The following is a 19,807-nucleotide window of genomic DNA, read 5'->3' on the forward strand; positions in this document are numbered from 1 at the left end:
TGCCAAGGAAGTGTGAATTCACACAGTGCACACGCTGTGTATGTTCAACCCGACAACAGTGACCCAGCAGTCAGTGAGGAAGGGGAGAAAGGAAAAACACATGCAAGACACCATCTTGTACATGTCACGCCATCGGAAAATCCTCCCCATAAACTTCAGGGAACTATGTGCCAAATAGCATTTTACGGACTCAGAAAAGTGATCAAAACTGGCATACGAGGCTTTTACGGTTGGGCAGGGTAGCAAGAGAAAAACCTGAGGCTTCATTTCCCTGTTTGTGCTTATTCCTTAGGGAATGTCATTTCAGTTGTTTGGGCCAGCATGGCTGGCATTTGGTGGCCAAGAGTACTGCAGACGGTTACAGAAAGGCAGCCTCACTTGAAAGGCTTTTTCTAAAACTTTAAGATGAAGATTTTTTTTTTTAATTAAAGGAGTAGAGATTCAGAGGGAAGGAGAAAGAACAAGATAAACAGGTTTTATTTCACATGATTTTGACATCTGTTACTGCATAAAAACATTTCTGCAGGCAGGCTGGCAGAGGACTTAATTCAAAACTAACTAATTGACAAATTCTGATCTCCTGTTATATCCAGCAGTTAAAGTGCCAGCTCTATCACTTTGTGTTTGTTTCTTTTCTGATCCTTCATCCCACCAATAATGTGGGATCATGCAGCAAAGCTGCATGGACATCACCAAAGGATCACTGGGTCATGGACTCAGAAGCTTATGGAACAGTTTAACAGTTGCAGTAAGCTTAACTGTATGCATATTTATAAACATTAACCATGGACTCGCTGTATTTCCTGATTTCCATTAAAACACACACAAAAATGACCATAAAAGCAGCTCTTGCTGCCTCATCCACTAATTAGACCTCCAGTTGCAAATGCTGGGGCCGTCCCACAGCTGAAAAATCCACACCAGCACACCCCTAGCCCTCTACTTATACAAATAATGAATTAACTCAGCACATCAATAAATCAAAGAGGCTAAACAGCTTGTCAGAAAAGAAACAAACAAACAAAAAAAGTCAAATAACTGGCTTCGACTGCAAGCTCAGATGCATTTGCCTTTCAGAATGAATGCAGTTCAAGTGTTTACTCTATGTTCAAGACAGAAAGTTGATGTGAGGTCAAAAAAGTGAACTTCCCCCCCCCCCCCCCCCCCCCCCCCAAAACTCAAAGGCTGTTCTATGACAAGAGACTGCAACACATTACTGTCCGGCTCCGAGGACAGGTTTCTCAATATGACTAGGAAGTTTTGAAAAAGTCACTTTCTTCTGGTTTCACTAAAAAATTGTTCTCCTAAACCCAGATGAACCAAAACCTGCACTCCGCATTACTAAAGAGCAGCCAGTCCTCCAACTTCTTGCAGAGCACTTTTGGAAATCATCCCCTCCATCCAGACAAGATCAAAAATGATGTTGCTTGTTACTGCAATGTAAAGTTAAATAATAATGCTAATTTCACATGTCATGTTACAGGAATGATTGATATAAATAAATCTGGGGTTGTTTGATAAGAAATATACAAACACGTCCCTTCTCTTTCAGAAAAGTTCATACGAGCCAAAGCCAAGCTTCAAATGTTTTTTATCAGATCATTTCTCATTTTGAATATTTTCCCACGACTTACTGCATTTTTTAATAAAAAGATAAAGTCTTTTTATAGGATAGACTTCTCCTTGCACAGTTAATACTGGAGCAATCGCAGGTCTTCCTTCAAAATATTTGAAACCAGACTTGCTGCATTAACAAATATGAAATAGAGCAACAGTAAAAGATTAACTTGTGTCAACTTTCAGTGTCTCTGCTCTTAAATTATCCTCATTTATAGCACAGCAGCACCTAAGAGCCTTCCACAGAGCTCTTGCACTAGAGTCTCCCTATAGAGCTGCAGAGGAAGACGCTGTCTGGAAGACTTCAGGGTCAGTAACTCTGATCTGCCAGTGACATGTACACGAAGATCCTGTGTCTCCAGCTCTGCAGGGAAGAGGCTCTTCCAGCTCAGAGATGAAGATGACTGGCAGGAATCACTGTCTGTTTATCTGGATATCCAAACTGCCTGGAATAGCAACACCCGATGCTAAAAAACATTTTGGCCAGGATCTAATGCCTGCTACTTCAGGCTATATTGCCATCCTCACGTCTAGATGATTACAGCAAGATTAACCTTGAAGCAGTGGCAATGATCCTGCTGTAGCTTGATCTTCCCTCTGAACCAGGTACTGCCAAATTCAGAAGACAGACAGACAAATTGGCGCAGAGGGTCCTCTACAAAACTTGTCACCTTTTGTGAATACAGATAATTTTGAAGTTAGTCCCTCAAAACTGAAACACGGTACTTTTCCTTAAGCATTTCTCTTTGCACTTGACTGTCCTTGCAGTTGGCATGGTTAATAGTGTGCTGTTCTCCATGCTTGTTCTCACACAAAATAGAAGCAGTAGAAGACACACAAAGGAGCATGCAGTAACTGATGAATATATCTGCCCCAGGAGTCTAGTTTTACAGATTTCTCGACTGGCCACGGCATTCCCAGCTGTGTGGGAGTCTGAAATCACAAAAACGAGGTGTGCTTTCTTAAAATAAACACCAACCTCAAGTCCAGAGAAGACTCTTTGGTGTTATTCACTGCAGCTGTAGTTTGCTACATGAATATTCCCTCCAGGGAGGGGAGTAACACTCAGGATAAAGCTACCTTGGCCAACTCCATAGCAGACCTGGCATAAAGAGGTTTTTAGTGGATGAGCTGTATACAGGAGGGACTGCGCCCAAAATAAGAGCATGCACCAGGAATTTGCAAGCACTGTCTCCAGGGAGACAGTTATTGTCCTTGTGCAGAAGAAAACCTAAAAACTATTTTGAGCTTCCTGCCAGCCTTCCTCCGCCACGTCAAGAGTCAACAGGCTAGGAGAGGACACAGTTCAAAAATCTGCCTTCCAAATCTCATTTGTGCACCTAAAGGTTTTGTCCTCAGGACCTGTGTGGCTAAGTTTCTTGATCTGACATGGAAGGGGAGGGACTTGTTTACAGAGCGAATTATTTCCTTCTTTGCTGAGATGAGTTGCCTCAGTGCTGACTTGTTTTATTACTTTTAAATTACAATCAAGTACACCATAATTTGGCCAAGCTTGACATCTGCTTTCACTAGCTCTCCATATTTGCAAAAGCTCTTCACGAAATGCAAGGGAACCACTTTGGAAAAGCAAAGTGTTCACACCTCAGCATACATAATTAGAATGCTACAAGGTTTTAACTCTTTTTTAGGTTTCTCGTCCTGTTCAAGCTTTCACTGCAGGGTTCTTAACATATGTATAGTAATAAGTCAGGACTATGAAGCAGTGTATCAATCTTGTATCACACAAAGGTACATTTGCTGCTGTGGCAATCCAGACCACTTCCTCAAACACACCATCACAGCCCAGTCCCACACGTCAGCCAAAATCTGTAGCCTTTAAAAAATCTCTCTAGGGAAAAGACTGCAATACAGTCTACTTTCCTTCTTAAAACGCAAAGCTGCTGTCTAAGTAAGCCTGGTTTTTTGTACGTAGTTGCCATTCTCTGCTTTTTTTCCTAATGCGGGAAGATGCTATTCCCCTAGAAGAAGGGAAAAGGGAAGCATAGTATTCCTTTTCCCTAGTGCTGGAAGAGAGTAACAAAAAGAGGTTAACTATTAACCCAACCATCACACCTTAGGCAAAACAAACCAGCGGGATCCAGTAGGTATGCTGATTTACACGTGGTAGAGCGCCGGTCGTTTACCCCTTGCTGTGCTGAGGATTCTGAAGGACTGTATTTTCCTTCGGTTTATTTTTTTTGTGTGTCAATATACATGCTGCTATGTGCTCATGGAAAAATGAATGCTGTAGCAACGTTGTCCCTTCTGAATGTACAATCAGAAGCACAGTACAAGAAATTCATGGAAATAACAGGATCCAATCCTTGGAGTATTTTCGAATCAATAGTCCCTTTATTTATATTGTAGCTGCATTCCAATTTATCACTTACAAATATCCTCCATAATAAATAAAGGAAGGAAATGGAAATATTACAATGAAATTGTAATAATTCAATCCTAGCTCTGCACATAATAAAGTTGCAGAGGGAATCTGTGCTTTTTTGGTTGCCACTAAGCATCAGCAACAACTGATGGTCTTAAGTTAACAAGCTAATATTTCATCCATGGATACCAGAGTGATAATGGCTAAATATGCCAGTCGAGGGAATGAGCACATGTGCAGCTATTTGCCTGACACAACTTCTGCTGTCATGGCCTATTAAAACCAGTTTACATGTGCATGTCGAATTTGATGAATATGTATGTGACCTCTTTCATAGCTATCACTCATTGGACTGTAGCCCTCATGGCAGGAAAAAACAGCACCTCTCATTAAACACAGCTTGAGTTACAGGCATGTTATGTTAATATTCCTTCAGAACTTTAGGGGGTTTTCTTCTCCTTTTAATAAATCTTCAGAATAAAATAATTTAAAAGTATAATTAAAAATAACCTTTCCTATTTCTCTCCTCTTTCACTTGGTGAATATGCTTGGAAATTTTCCTTATCTAGTAGAAGAGACAGTAAATGAGTTTATAGATAATATATTTAATTGATGGTAGCCAAATGCGACTTCTCTTATATAGGGGCTTGAACAGAACTAGGTATTTTAAAACGAAACAAAACACCCATCCAGAACACAATAGGTTGTTTAGGTAAAAATGAGGCTGCCTGTCTTGAACATCATACTTGACCCAAATCTACACAGTACTATGTATTAGAGTCTAAACATACGCAGCCAATGTTCCCTGTTACCTCACAGTTATCCCACTTTTTCTGCACCTAAATGGAAGGAGAACTGGAAGTATGAACTACATTGCTACAGAAAGTGCTTTCACCAAATTTCTTACAGAAATTGTAAAGCCTCAAGAGGCAGAGGAAAGCATCCAAGCTTTTGGTGTTTATAAGAATCCAAATGAACCTCCAAATCTTTTGAGGTTTCTTCATTGCTGTTTAAAAAGCATAAATTATAGAGTATAAGCAAGGATGCAGCCAGATTGCGTGGTCCATATATGGCAAATATTTACTCACATGAGCATTTCCACTCCATCTGCTCTGCAGAAAGAGTAAATATTTCACAAACTGACACTTAATTTGGTAATACCAAACCAGAAAAGGCATATCCACATAGGCATCGGTACTTTGTACCATCCACAAAGAAAGCCACAATCTTCTCTCAGTCACATGGGTTTGACACACCAGCAACTGGAAATAAGAAGTAGGTTTGCATCGCTATATAACAAAACCAGAAATTAATGCACTAATTTTGACAGGGAACATTGCTGTATCCAAGACCACCAGCTCACTGTGCTGGGATAAACCAGACACTGAATGGTTCATTTGAACGAGTCCCACCTCAGCACCCGAACCAAGAGGCATACGTAGCCAGAATGGTAATTTCTCTCTCATTTGCAATGAGGAATCATTTTTTGTGACTTACTGGGTCCCTGACATCCAGATAGTTTGGGATATTTGATTTAGTCACTAAATGAATGCCCAAAATCTGTTTGCTTGGCTGCTAAGACCCAAGCCTTGACCTCAGCAGGGGAATGCCATAAGTAAGGAGAGAAGAATTCAGCAAGTGACTGAAGCTAGCACTGAAATGATGCATTGGCATGACATGCTTTCTGGACTGAACTAGTGCATGAAAGAAAAACAGATTTCCATCACAACATTCCACATCCAAGAAAAGAAAAAAAAGAAAAAGAAAACCGTTCACCATAGTAATTTCAACAGTATTTTTAAATTTTCTGAACTAGAGCTTCACAAAGAAGGTCTAATTCCTACTTCATGCCACTAATGCCAAAATATTTATTTTGTCCGTATCAAAACCATTTCATTAAGGTAAAAATATTTCACTTTGATTATCAGTTTGTTTAATTTTATAATCATTTTATTTGAGTTGTATTGATAATTATATTGTTTTATTTCACAACATTTAAAGAAAAATTAATTTTTTCAGTGTTCCCATATCAACTGCTAGGGGTTCTTTTGCGATTTGCATTTTGGAGTATATTTTGAAACAATTACTCTTTAAGTCAGTCTGAAAACAAACTTTGAATTCTTAGAATTTCCATTATCTATTTATGTATAAAACTATTTTCTGCAACCAAAAAGTTCCCAAAGACAACAGATTTGAAAGAAAAGAAAATTAAAAGAAAATTTACAAGAAAAATAAAGACAGGAAAAAATCCAAGTCACTTCAATGCTCAAGTTACATTAGATACTGAGACCTAATCTGGCCCATGAGGGACATTTATATTAGCTGAAATTCCTGCCCAAAAGCTTTGAATAAAGAAAAGGAACTTAATCACCCCACTTACATTTAGCAATCTTGACAATGGAAAGAGCTAAAATTTCTCATGAAGGCTGTGTTGTTGGTAGAGTTTCAAGATATGGATACAACATTGTTTGTAAAACTTGATTTTTTTTTTCTTACAGTTTTTTTTTTTAAAGGCAGATTTTTCTATAAGAAAAGAGCCAGCAGCTCTGTCACAATATAGACACATTAATTTCCAGCTCCTTTTCATTAATGCTACAGAAATGTAGATGCTGACAAAAGAACGCTGAGTTTGAGCAACCTCTTGCCACGTGGATAAGAAGTACGCTTGGGTAGGGAAGGAGCGCTGGCTCTGTTCTGCCATCTCACGATACACACCAATCCCTGGAGTGTTCACCTGCCCTTCACTGCAGCAGACGGTGGCTGCTGCTGCTGCTGTAAAGCTGCAACAGCTCTATGGCTCAAAACCAGCTCTTCATTTTGTGATTGATCCCAGCTCCTTCCCCTGCCATGGACGAGGCAGTTCCCATACCGGGGACACCTACGCATTGGCTAATTCTTGTGCATGGGTCAGACCATGTGGTATAGGGCATCTCTGGTATAGATGCCAGCCTTGCTCTCATATTCTCCCACCCCTGCTCTTGGACAGCAGGATTTGACCCAGTCAGCCTGACCCACGGGGCCTGAGGATCTCAGAGCATCCTCTTTCAGGCTGAGGTGAAGGATGGTACAGATGAAGCCTGAATTTCCTGTCTTTTATTTGTTTGGTTTGGTTTTCTTTTAAATAAAGATGTGGTGTTCCTACACCACATCTGTGCGGCACATAGTTCCCACTGCATCCTTTCGATGACAGGCTTTTCTTACTAATTTCTCACTGGCATATCTGAATCGTCACTCCCTGCAACATGAGCATGTTTTTGCCTCATCTACCTGACCTAGAAAAACACTATAAAAACTAAAATCAAAGAAAAAAATCCAGTACTGTCAAAACAGACATTTTACCCCATATAATCCCATGGTTTTCAATTTTCTTGAGGTTTTGGAAAATACTCTTATTGCCCCGAGTGGCAGAGAACTTCAGACAAGGTTTGTGCGAAAGATCTTTCTTAAGCCACCAGCCCTGAAATGCTGGCTTTCATGGACACTCAGTTTCTGAAGGGAAGCCATGAATAATGCAAAAGCTGAATGAGGCAGTTGGTTGTGCTTAACCACTGTACCAAAATAGCCTTTGCACCAGCATGTCCAGAACGGAGCTTAAAACGCTTCTCCATACAGAATCCTACAATACTTTTTTGACTTGCACATCCCCTTTTGGAGCATGTCTGAGATGAGATTACTTACACGCTCCAAGTTCAATTAGTGAACGCAAAGCTAGGGATGCAGGTACGGTGTATGCAAAGTGAACTCATAAATTCCATTTTTTGCAGGTGCTAAGCATGCAAAAGTGACACACAAATCCTTCTAGAAATACAAATGCCAAGAATATAAGTGACATTGTATAACAGCTAATGAAAAAAACCCACAACCTTGAATGATTCAAAGAAAGAACAGAAATAGAAATGACATAACTTATGGATTTGATAAGGAAAAATACTGCCAGGACACCAGAAATAGATGACAAACTCAAAAAGTATCCACTCTAGCTCACCCCAGGAATTGATATACACAGAGAGCTTTCCACAGTCTGTTTCGAAGGTTAGAAAATGTCCGTATCAAATTACAGGGCACTACACACTTTCTGTATCAGCTCTTACTTAATTAAAGTAATATTGAAATAAAATGTTCCTGTCATATTCCCTTGTGGCCAAAGAGAAGTATAGAAGTATCTATTCTGAGTCTCTGAAATCAGATACACATTTTCCTTTAAATAGACACTTTCTGGGTACATAGCAAGATAATTTAAACAAAACTAAATTTAATTCAATAAAAATCTTATCATTCTCATGTGGAATAAAACAAAGAAGAGTTTAAAAGATCCCCAGGGTAATCTGGTACCCACAGTTATAGCCAAACATGCAATCTCTGCTAATAACTCTTATTTACATATATATTAAACACGTATACCATTAGGAGATAAGTACGTATTGATAGAGCTATGAAGTTTAGTGGCTCCTTTGAACACATATTTCTAAAGTAAGTACCTTACTTACAGTTTAATAGAAATTCTGGTTAATTTAGAGATTATGAACTAGATATATATTTCTCAGAGTTCCTGGGAAGTTAAGCCTTTGAAAAAATAGAAAGTTGCTAGAGATGGGTATGGGAGAAAGAAAAATTCAGCTTTTCAAGGGTAGACAAAATTTGGTAGTTCAAAGTAGAAATGCACTCAATCACCTATTAGGAAAAAGCTAATAAAGAATAAACCCCAGACTTTCAAATACCGTTACACCTTTTCCACCTCCCAGTAAAAAACGGAAGACTTTTTCTCTGGTCTCAGCCTCTTCCCCACCATTTGATATGAAAATCATCGAACTGAATTTCATAAACCTGAGCTTTACAATGAAAGTAATATTAACACAGAAAGGAGAAGCAAAATTAGAATTTTAGAATTAAATATGGTCACTGAGCTAAGATTTGGATTTGAAAAACAGAATTAAACTCACTGAAAAAGACACAGTGAAATCTTCTTGTCACAAGAAAGTACTTCTAAAGGAAAATGCCTAAATATTCTTCTAAAAAAATCTTTGCACTTTACTTTGGTAGCGTAAGGCCTGGAGCCTGGCCGCAATCCCAGGACAGTGACATCCTCCAGGGCTCTGCACCCGCTGCCCAGCCCCGGGTGGGTATCACACTGGAGCAGGGTGGGAGCTGGGACACCACTCTCCCTCCCTTCACGGGCACGGGTTGGGGTCCCCGAGCTGCCGGCACCCCAGCACCGCTCCCAGGATGCTGCAAGCTGGCCAGCACATGCTGAGCACTGGCATTCGCTACCACGGCCCTCCAGCTGGCTCCGTTGTGCCGCAGGACCCTGCCGCATGGCCGCGTCTCGATGTCGGTGGCTCCCAGTGACTCATTTTCGATGAAAGCAAATTGCTACTTTCAGCCTCAGGAAACGGTGGCCAACTTGCCACGTTCAAGGGCTTGGTGTAACCAGCTCTGCCTTGTCCCTCGTGCTAATTCAGAACGCGTTTCCCAAACTGCACAAATAGTCTGCAGAATTGCTAGGCAACCCTTTGCGCACGTTTTGCCAGCGTATATATTTATGTTCTCTCTTTTTAATTTTATTTTCTTTTCATTGGGACAGGACTCTTCCCTTCTGCCCATGTTTCTCCCTGCACCACTTCAAATGAGATTAAGTTTAGGCAAAGAGGGGAGTCCGTGCTTGTGGCAGGACCATTGTGCATTAAGCGAGTTTATTTTGGTAGCACTGTGTTCTGTCTCTAGTCACTGTCTTTTTACACATAATCAAAACATGAAGATTTATTATAGGGAACACTAAAAATATGGCTTGAAAAGAACAAAAATAAAACCACAAACTCGCTTTACAGCTGTGGCCTTAGGAATGTGACTGGATTCAGTCTGCAATGGGGAGTGGCAGCGCTGTCAGGTTCCAAATGTGACTTATCTGCTCAGGATCTCAGAAGCAAGCTCTCTGGCTCCCGGCATAGCCCTTAGAAAAAGAAGGGACTTACAAGATGTATCACAGCAATGTGATACACAGGCCACCACATCCACACGTCGGTCCCTAGCAGTAGGTCAGCAATCATCGTCTCTGCGTTGCCAGATTTTTTGTTGTAAGACTCAAGGCTCCATGTGTATTTCTTGAAAATCCAACATCTAGAATCAAGAAACTGTAGAAGAAAACCCAAAAAACTTCATAAGGTTCCATTTTTGGTTTTCATTTTTAATATATTATAGCCCTGATGGTTGCGGGAAAAAAATACATCTTGAAAAAGGATGGTCCCTAGCCAGATCACACATGAAAAGACAAACTGAGGAAAAAAATTCCGTGTGAATTGCCTTCAAAGCTCTTCTCATGATATTTTGAACAACTGAAAGTGGGCAGCGTGACTGGGGCTCATCATTACTACAGCTGGTATCACAGACAATAAATCACCCTTAGTAACTCTGAGACTATGGGTTCTCAATTTTTTGCCGGATAGCTACAAATCTGATATTCACAAGTCTGAAAAATACTTTTCAAAAACAACTCAAAGACAATTAGTTGTCTGTCAACCACACAACCTGTACACAGGATCCTGGAAAAATATTTCCCCAAACAGTAATCTGGTTTGTAACGAGCGCTCTAGGCTGACAGTGAGGGCATCCTCCGCATTCAAGCCTCAGCGATGACATATAACCCAAGGATGCACCCATCGTTGCTTCCCCTATTCCTGGCATACCTGAGCTCCTTGCTGATCCAGGTAAGTCACCTGGAGACCATCTTAGCCCACCCGGGAAATTTGAGCAAGCTGATCGTAAGGAAGAGTCAAGCAGACATTCTCTTCAACGATCAGCAAATGAACTGTACATCTATATTACACAGCGGAAATCACTGCAACTCTCTTGCCACCTCACAGTTAATCAGCATAAGCCGCACATCTAATTAATTTATCCTCAACTTCTAGCAACAGGAAGATCTGAATGAAGCTTGCTGTGACTTTAAGCACGTACTCAGTCATGTGTGCTGGGCTGCTGGAGTCCTCCAGCTTGGATGGTTTTCCTAGATGAATCTCTCTTTATTAGTATGTTAGCTTTAAACAGAGGTGAGGAAAAATCAAAGAAAGGAGCTGATACTCCTCAACACATTCTGCGTACAATCATCCGACCGTTTAGAAGGAGGCAGGTTTTCTCACTGACTGCAATTTAGACATTTGTGGATCTTGAATAAAAGAGAACAAAAGTTATTACAAAATATTTAAATTTATGAATGATAAGAGAAAACAACGTCCAGAATTTAGTTTATTATCTCTGTATATTGTAGTAATCCATTCACATAATGCATGCCTATAAAGCAAGTATAGCAGAAGAGGACGTGGGTAAAGCAGGGATGCAACAGTCTTGGTCAGCATTACACAATAAATCAGGCTTTATCTCCTGCTTCTTTGTCTTGTGCTCTGCAACTGTGCCAAACCATTACACCCTAAAAAAATTTCCATTAAGATAGAAGTTGAAACCAAAGGGAAGCAAAGTTCAGAGGTATTTGGAGCTTTTATTCCCAGATGTGATAGCCTTATGTTCCAATGCATTTGTTCCCTTTGATAGAATATATGTGTTCAAAGAGGCAGTTTTCAGATACATGCAACATACATTTCCATTTTTTAATAACTTTTTCAGAACTTTCAAAAAATGTTGGTCTGGCTTTTTATGGATTCTTCCCAAAGATGATAGTAAAATGTTCATGAATTTGGCACAGGGTATTCCAAGTGTCCGCGCGTTCTGCTCGACATATGTAATACCAACACCATCTTTCCTATCTTTAAACTCTGGAGGGAGACATAGGCTCCACAAAACAGAGGAGAAAATCCTAACTGGTTTGGATTATAGGTTTCAGCCCTAATTTGCTTCTTTGATTTGTCACAGCCAGCACAAATATGTGCAACTGATTGAATACACTGGCCTTCCACATCTAGATAGCACCGCTGACTTCCTTCAGGAGTTATTTAAACTTGCATAGAAGTTATTTGAATGGTGTTTACCCCTGGCCTCTCTTCTTCAGGCTCAGACAGGTCTTTAGGTGCAGCCTTAGAGCGAGAAGGGAAGCAGCGCCTGTTTCCTGTGGGCACACGTGCAGAGTGAGATGGGTGAAGGCTCCACGTTGTGAGTGAAGGTGCGTCTGCTACTTTACTCACTGACCCTTCCACAGGATGGCCGGGCTGTTCAGCGTAACAGCATGCAAAAAACCAATGTTGTAATTCCCCTCTTTCTCTCACCAGACACGCTGCAGTAGTGGCCCCAGTGTAGTCCCACACTTCCCAAAGTCTACAACCGACACAGGCTATATAAGGAATTGCACGGATCTCTCTCACCTTGTGGAAAGGTCCCAGAACAACTTGATGGGGTAAGAAATCCTTCTTTTAAAATACGGAGGCCTGGGGTTTGTACGCCGTGATAACATATTAATGCCTACTTTTTATGTAAGGAGTTAACATCCATGGAAGACCCAATATATCTCCGTGTAACTGTATATCCCCATTTTCACAGAGAATGAAGGAGGGTGCAAGCAAGGTCCTGGGCAACCAGCCCAAAGGATGCACAGTAAATACATCATCGGTTTTATGCTCCACTTGAGACTGTTGAGTTGCCCCAGCTACGGGACTAACAATGGGAACTGCCTTCTCAGATTTTTTTTTTGTTTTGTTAATAATAAAAAAGACAGCATTGCCCTAAAGATTAAGCTAATACTTCTAATGAATTTCCATTGAACTCCATCACTGCTGGGGCGAAGAATCTGTTAACATTAATATAAGGCACGTCTGGAGACGGTCTAGTCCACTGCACCTGCTCAAAGCGGGATCACCTATAGCAGGCTGCTCAGGACCATGTACAGTCAGGTTCTGAAAAGCTCCAAGGATGGAGATGAAACCATCTCAGGGAAGGGGGAAAAAAAAAAAAAAGCAAAAAAGCTTTTCCTAACATTTAAACAGAATTTTCTGTGTTTCAATTTGTGCCCATTGCCTCTTATCCCATCACTAGGCAGCACTGAAAAGAGCCTGGCTCTGGTTTCTTTACTTCCCCTCATCAGGTAGTGATACACATAAGTAAGATCCTCCCTGAGCCTTCTCTAGGTTGAACAGTGCCAGCACTCTCAGCCTCTCCTCGTACAAGAGATGCTCCAGTCCCCCCCGTCAGCTTTGCGGCCCTTCTCTGGACTCACTCCAGTACCTCCATGTCTTCCTCATACAGGGGAGCCCAAAACTAGACCACTATTTTGAAAAGATACTGAACGGATGCCCTATTGCCTCTAGAGGCAAGCTTGTAAGCAGAAATTCACTGGTACTTGCTAAAGTACCTCCTTGTTCTTCCAAACCACCCCTGAAATACGAGATTATTTTTGGCCAGTTTTATTCATTTAAATCACTCTTTGCTCTTTACTTATTTATTCTTATATTTTTAAATAAACAAGTTGGAACTCCTTCCTTTTACCCTTCAAGTGTGCTGTCCTGGAGGTTGCTGTTGGTGTGGAGGATTGTGGTTTTTGAATTTAAATGTACATTTCCGCCACCATATATTGGTGCAGTGGCTTTTCCCTCACTGAGCTGCTGCAGTCATTATAAAACCAAGTTTGAAAGGAATAATGAATCTTGGCTTTATTAGTGAATAAATCTTGGCTATTTTGGCAGTGTTGTTTTGAATGAATTTTTCTCTTTAATGCTTAAGTTTCTCAAGTATATTTAGCTTTTTTTAATTAAACATTATTTGAACTGCAAGCATTTCTAAGGAAACTTAAGAGGTGAGCTTGTGAAGCTGACATACACTAGCTAACATTCTCTGTCCATGATACATGCTATGAAAAATTATAAACTCTCCACTGTAACCTCAAAATGTTCTGTGCTTAAGTACCTTGCTTGATGAAATCTTGGCCACAGTCTTAATCAAAAAAAATTAATAACATCAATGAAGCTTTTCTCCCACAAGAGAAATAAAGAAATACCCAGATTAGTGGGTTCTGCTTCCTACCCTCCATATTTCTTTTTAAATGTAGTTTGAATATTTTTGCAACAGATTTGCAGATAATTTTCCAGTCTAATAACGAGAGATTCCATTTTTAGAGTTTAAGTTTTATGCAAGGAAAAAAAAAAGGATTTCATATAAATGGTGTTTGAAGTATTCTGTTATCAGGAGAGTTGACTCCATTTTATTTCAGTATCTTTGAAGGACTATATTGCAGTTCTAGGTTCCTCACAATGCAAATTTGTTATATGCTTCTACTGAGTAGCTAAATAATGGAATCCACAATATTAATGAGATCATTAAAATAAACAAAATAAAACGCATTGCCTTTCCCCCCCGCAAGAAGACAAGTGCCTGCTGCTTTAATGCCGCTTCCCTAGCCATGATGTTCGTTTCCAGTTTACTACGACCTATCATTTCACTGACTTTACCCCCAGCTTTTTCCAATTTCTTCACTGTGGTCCCGGAGTTATTAATACTGAACACTCCCATTATCAGGACTAGAACGTTTTAGCATTAAACACCAGAGACTTGGCCGATTTTCAACTGAAGATTAATGCTTTGTTTTCTGTAAAACGGCACAGTATCATGTTGTCCAGCCGTCCCTTGCAGAATTTTTTCCATTCTCCCCACAAGGGAATGGTACAACTGGAGGGCTTGTCATGACCTTGCTCAATTGTCTTGAGTGTTGAGATCAGGAGCCTCTATCAGAAGCACAATCTGAGCACAGTTATAGATTCATTGCTACTTTTCACACCACTATATCCAAAATGGCAAATTCGCACCCTCCTCCTATCTTGTTTGTTATTGACTGGGACTCATCCCAGCCTAGTTCTTTCCAGCTATATAATCCAAACAAACAGATCTCCCTTTGCAAACTATTAGGGACTGAACACCTAGTCATAACAAAAAACAAGTACACAATTCAGCACTCCTCTACCTGGCAATCCCTCTGGCCTGCCGAGCACACAGTACACATTTCAACCTGACAAAATGTCAGGTCATATAGCCAGAAACAAAACTGAATTGGTGGAAATTATTCTGTCCTCATAATTGGTACTTAGAAGTCACTGTGAATCATCGTTTGTGGGAGACTTTGCTGGGAAAATCTGATAGTTAACGTGATCTGTTGCTAAATAAACATATGAATTGCAAGAAGGTATAGAGGAAAGCAATACAACTGCATCCTTGAGGACGGTGGAGGAACTATTGTACAGACACACTTGGTGCTTATTAGACTTTGAAAGGATGTTGAAAAATTGGAGAGAATTCAGAGTCACACGAATGAATAAAAAAAATGGAAAATATGCCTTGAAGTGAGAGATTCCTGGTGCTCAATCTATTAGCTTAATGAAGAAAAGGTTAAAGGATAATTTATTAGTCTATAAGTGTCTATTATCAAAGGGAATGAAAATTGATAATTGATGACTCTTCAATCTAGCTGACAAAGGCTTAACAAGATTCAGTGGCTTGAAGTTCAAATTAGACAAATTAAGGTCCAGAATATGGGGCACTTCTTATTTTTTTCTTTACAGGGAAGACAACTACCTAAAGGTTGCAATAGATGCTCCATCACCAGAAACTTTTAAATCAAAGCCATGTCAACCAAGTCATAAAAGGTGTCTGAAAGTAAGTCACAACTGTTGGACTTCAAGAAAGCTTTTGGGGAAGTTGCTTGAGCGATGTTACACAGGCCATTAGCTCGCAAAGGTCCTTTCTATTCGTAAAATTCTAGTAATTGTTCTACCACATCAGAGCTGCATGGGCCACATTTTTTCTTCTCTGAACATATAATCCTGTATCGGAGTGCAATAAATGTTTCAAGACCTTTTTCACCACCAGCCAAAACAACAGTGGAAGAACAAAGGCAAGGAGCTGTATTTCCCAAAACAGCAACACGCAAGTGAAAGAGTGTGATACAAATCACTGGAGTTGCTAAACATTTTTACTGAATAGTTATGCAGCAGAATAAATTAGAAGGCAAAGTTAGGCTCCTCTTTAGAGTGAGGAGCTGGTAAAATCCTTCTGACACTAGATTACAGTATCTGCTTTGGCTTAAGAGTTAAATAGTCATTACACTTCCCTATAGTCTACCTTTCTGAGGAAAACACATTCTCTGGGCACTGCAGTCTTCGACAATGGGATTAAGTATTACTGGCAGACAATACCACTTAAAACGTTAGCTGCATCAACCTCTATGATGAATGAAAGAGCTATTAGTCTGCAGCGCCTCTTTTAACAGGAGGACAAAAAAAAAAAAGCCCTGATGCTCCTTGATAGGGGAAAAAAAATACCTAGAAGGCAATATACCTCATCTAGATACAAAATGTACATGAAAAATGGTTACAACAAGATTATTTACATTCTTTAGTCGTTAGGGATAAAGAGGATGCTTACTGACCCATCCTTCTAAACAACAAATTGAAAATCCTCTGTGATAAAATCGCTCTGCATTGTGATTTCCAGTTCTGTCAGATACTCCAGAAAAATGGCGTTCACTTAGCATATCTATCTACTCAGTGACTGATTTGTGGTCTTTGCAATTTAGATACTCAGCCTCTCTTTCAACTCCACATGTCTATTACATTTGCTACAAATTGTATTAAGCGAGCATGTGCTCAGGGGGAGCGGAACTGCAGCCTGGAGAGCCGGGTAGTCTAGGGAGATTGTGTTTCTCTACCCAAATGATGCAAACGAAGGCTGGCCGAGTTGAACTTGGAACTACTCAGCCTGGGATTTGCTGCTGCTGAGTTTCACTGCTGCTGCTGCGAGAGGCTCTGAAGTCAATCTGGCCTCATTTACTCAATGCTACAGGGGTGCAGGAGAGGTAGAGAGGTTACTCCATTGACTCGGGCTGTGAATTGTAGAGTATACACGCATCTCAGGTTCACAGAGTGCTGTTCTGCCATAGCACTTCAGGAAAGGAGACCAGATTTTTCAGCGAGCCTGTTACAGCAGAAATAACATAAAATGCCTCTATTTTGATACAGAAGGATGAGAGCAGGGAGGATTTGGGTACCTGCACAGAGACAACTTACAAACTTCACTGAGCACAAGACTGAGCCAATCTTACACTGTTTGCATGCCACAGAAAACACATCCTGTGTAATATGCCATATTGTGCTAGGGCATCTGCCTGAAAATTTCTGCCCCTTGTTTTCCCTTTAACAGCACAAACATGATGCTTGTTTCTCAGAGTAAACACCTTAGAAAGACAAAGCCATGAATCAAATCTGTACATCTAGGAAGTACAGTTCTTCTGACCGATGCTTATGTTATTATGTCATCCTATCCAGCAACAACCTAATTGTAGATAATGTGAAGCAGATCAACTTCTGTAATCTTCTCTAAGGAAGGAAAAAAAAAAGAAAAAGAAAAGGAAGAGGTCACTACACTCTGAATTTATCCTGAAGAATTTAGGAAGCTGTAACACAGAGGAATAAAATCAGCCTATATGCTGCCAACATTTATACAGACTCAGAGGTCACTTAGGATATGTGATGGTTTAAGCACATGTGCTACCAGATATCAGCTGACCAACCTATGGGAATGAATACTGTGAAAAATATCAATGTGAAGGAGGGGGGAAGAAGAGGGTCATTAGTGCAAGATGCTTGAAACATCAAGATGCAATGAACAGGACAGAGCTGCTGATGAGAACACTCAGGGGATGCAGTATGAAGATCTCTGGACTGAGCAAAGTGTCGTGGTCAGGGAAGGATAATAAAAAGACTGGAACATACACCATCTGGTATAACAGAAGGGAGGATGGGAAACATCAACAGGGAGTTATATGTGCTAGGGAAAGCCAGACGGTGAAAGCATTGATTAAGATTATTTTGTTGATTAGGTGGTACTCTTTGATTTATGTGCTGGTGAAGGAGGAGCACTTACTATGCAAAGGCTGTGCCGCCCAGACAGCTGAAGTGGGATCAGACCCAGAGGGCTTTAGCGGTTCCTCCGTGGAGCTGAAAGGAAGGGTCACGCAGAAGCAGGGCTCACTTGTGGATTTGGGAAGTTGCACATTCCAGTGTGAAGAGAAGGAGCCAGGAGGATTTGCAACAATGATGTCATTCACCTCTTCCTAAAGCAGGGAAGTGGCATGTGGAGGGAGACCAAGGCACTGGGGGAAGAGAGCTGCAACAAGAGAAATCATTTAGAAAATAACTGGTTGAGTAAAATAATGTGGATATTTATATCTCCATATATATGTATATACATATATATGTATTCATATCCATCCAGGGACAAATCAACAAACGATGTAAAGCTGTTGAGCTACATTGACACCAAATGACACAAATTTCCTTTGCTCAGAGACCTGGGCTGTTCCTGGGACAGAAAGGGTTAGAAATGGAAGCAGGAATATAGATCAATGACTCAGATTAGAGTCGCTCCCAGCTTCAAAAGTCCTCAATGACAAAGCACAGCAGGGGCAGTGCAAAGGGTATGCAATAATATAGCTAATCGGATAAATTTAGTACCCACCTCACTGAAAGGTGGCACCCTGTGTGGATAGGAAGCCAAGAAATAAGCCAAGGATTTAAGGGAGAGGGCTTGCACAGCACAGTATTATTGGTATCAATCGATCAGTGGTTTAGATGGGAACAACGTGACATCAGCAGCAATGCGCAGCCAGTGAATCAGCAGAGGGAAAAGGGCAGTAGGTGAGCAGCACCAGACAAAAACATTTAAGTTGCCTGGAATAAGTCGCTGAGAGTGTTTTTGTAACACTGACTCGAGAGGGATGAGCAGTACAGCAGGATTTGCAAAACCCCAGTGGCACAGCACTGCTCATTTGCCTCACTCTGAAACTGCAGAAAAGAAACCCTGGAACGTCTAAATGCCAGCAAACCCTGGAGAAAACGTAAACAAGCATTTACTTGTTGTTTAAGTAAAAAGAAAAAAAAAAAACCCAAAACGCTTTCCATGCTAAGCTCAGAGGGTTTTTTTCCCCCCCTCAAGACATAGGATGTGTTTTGTACTACACCAGATACACTACTTGAGGAAAATAGTGTTTTCCTGCAAGTGTCACAAAGTGAAAAATGGCAAATTCCCGCAGATTTATCCACCAATAAACACACACACACATTCCTTCACAGCTCGCAAATCTCATCAGCAAATGTTGACCAACCTCCAGTTACTCCAGATAAGCTGCGTACAGGTTAAGTCAGACACAGGTAGGTTAAACCGAGTGCAAGAGGGAGGCAGATCTACTAAAGCAGCAGCGTGGACAGGTATAAATTCACTTCCCGTTCCCTTTGAACTATCTGAATGGGAACAGCCCTAAATATTACAAGTATTACATTTCGCTATTCAATAAAGTTGTGCTGAATAGAATTATCACCTTGAAATTACAGGGTAAAACTCCCTATACAAAAACAGATTAAAGACAAATTAGACTGTGGGCCAGGTCACTATGATTGTTAATTAGTGATAATGGAAATACAATTAGCATAATGAGTTCCAATTACTGTATATGGAGAAATATGAGCATACTGCTTTCATAAATCTTGGTTCCAGGAAAAATAAAATGCATCTGGTTTAACAAAGCATGCCCTTCTCCTTTGCAAAAAGCTTCCTGGTAAACATCTTTTTATGAAGCTAAACCTTTCTTTTGATGGGTTGTGATTTGGAAAAAAAAAAAGAAAGCAACAGAATGGATTTACCCTGTCTGATAGCTGAACAGTTTTGTATTAGCTTGGCTTCTGTTTTAAGCTTCCTAGAAAATCTTACCATCTGTTTCTTCAATCCTGGGTTAAACAACAAAAGACAAAAATCATAGACCATTACATCAAATGCACTCATTGTCTTTGAAATATCTAGGGGTTTCCCCCCTTCTCGTTTTCTCCTTCT

At 40.4% G+C, this 19,807-nt stretch overlaps 2 long non-coding RNA genes across 2 annotated transcripts in view; both read right to left on the reverse strand.

Moving 5' to 3' along the window:
* The window catches only part of LOC142601167 (uncharacterized), a 33,326-nt gene extending 23,229 nt beyond the window's left edge, over positions 1 to 10,097 (reverse strand). Inside the window, exon 1 of the long non-coding RNA XR_012834800.1 lies at positions 9,970 to 10,097. This is a non-coding gene — a long non-coding RNA (uncharacterized LOC142601167). The remainder of the gene's footprint in view (positions 1 to 9,969) is intronic.
* A 7,876-nt stretch (positions 10,098 to 17,973) lies between these two features.
* LOC142601168 (uncharacterized) overlaps positions 17,974 to 19,807 on the reverse strand; it is a 187,994-nt gene continuing 186,160 nt past the window's right edge. The window contains exon 4 of the long non-coding RNA XR_012834801.1: positions 17,974 to 18,088. This is a non-coding gene — a long non-coding RNA (uncharacterized LOC142601168). The remainder of the gene's footprint in view (positions 18,089 to 19,807) is intronic.

The sequence above is a fragment of the Balearica regulorum genome, chromosome 3 (genome assembly GCF_011004875.1).
Source record: "Balearica regulorum gibbericeps isolate bBalReg1 chromosome 3, bBalReg1.pri, whole genome shotgun sequence".
Taxonomy (NCBI): domain Eukaryota; kingdom Metazoa; phylum Chordata; class Aves; order Gruiformes; family Gruidae; genus Balearica; species Balearica regulorum.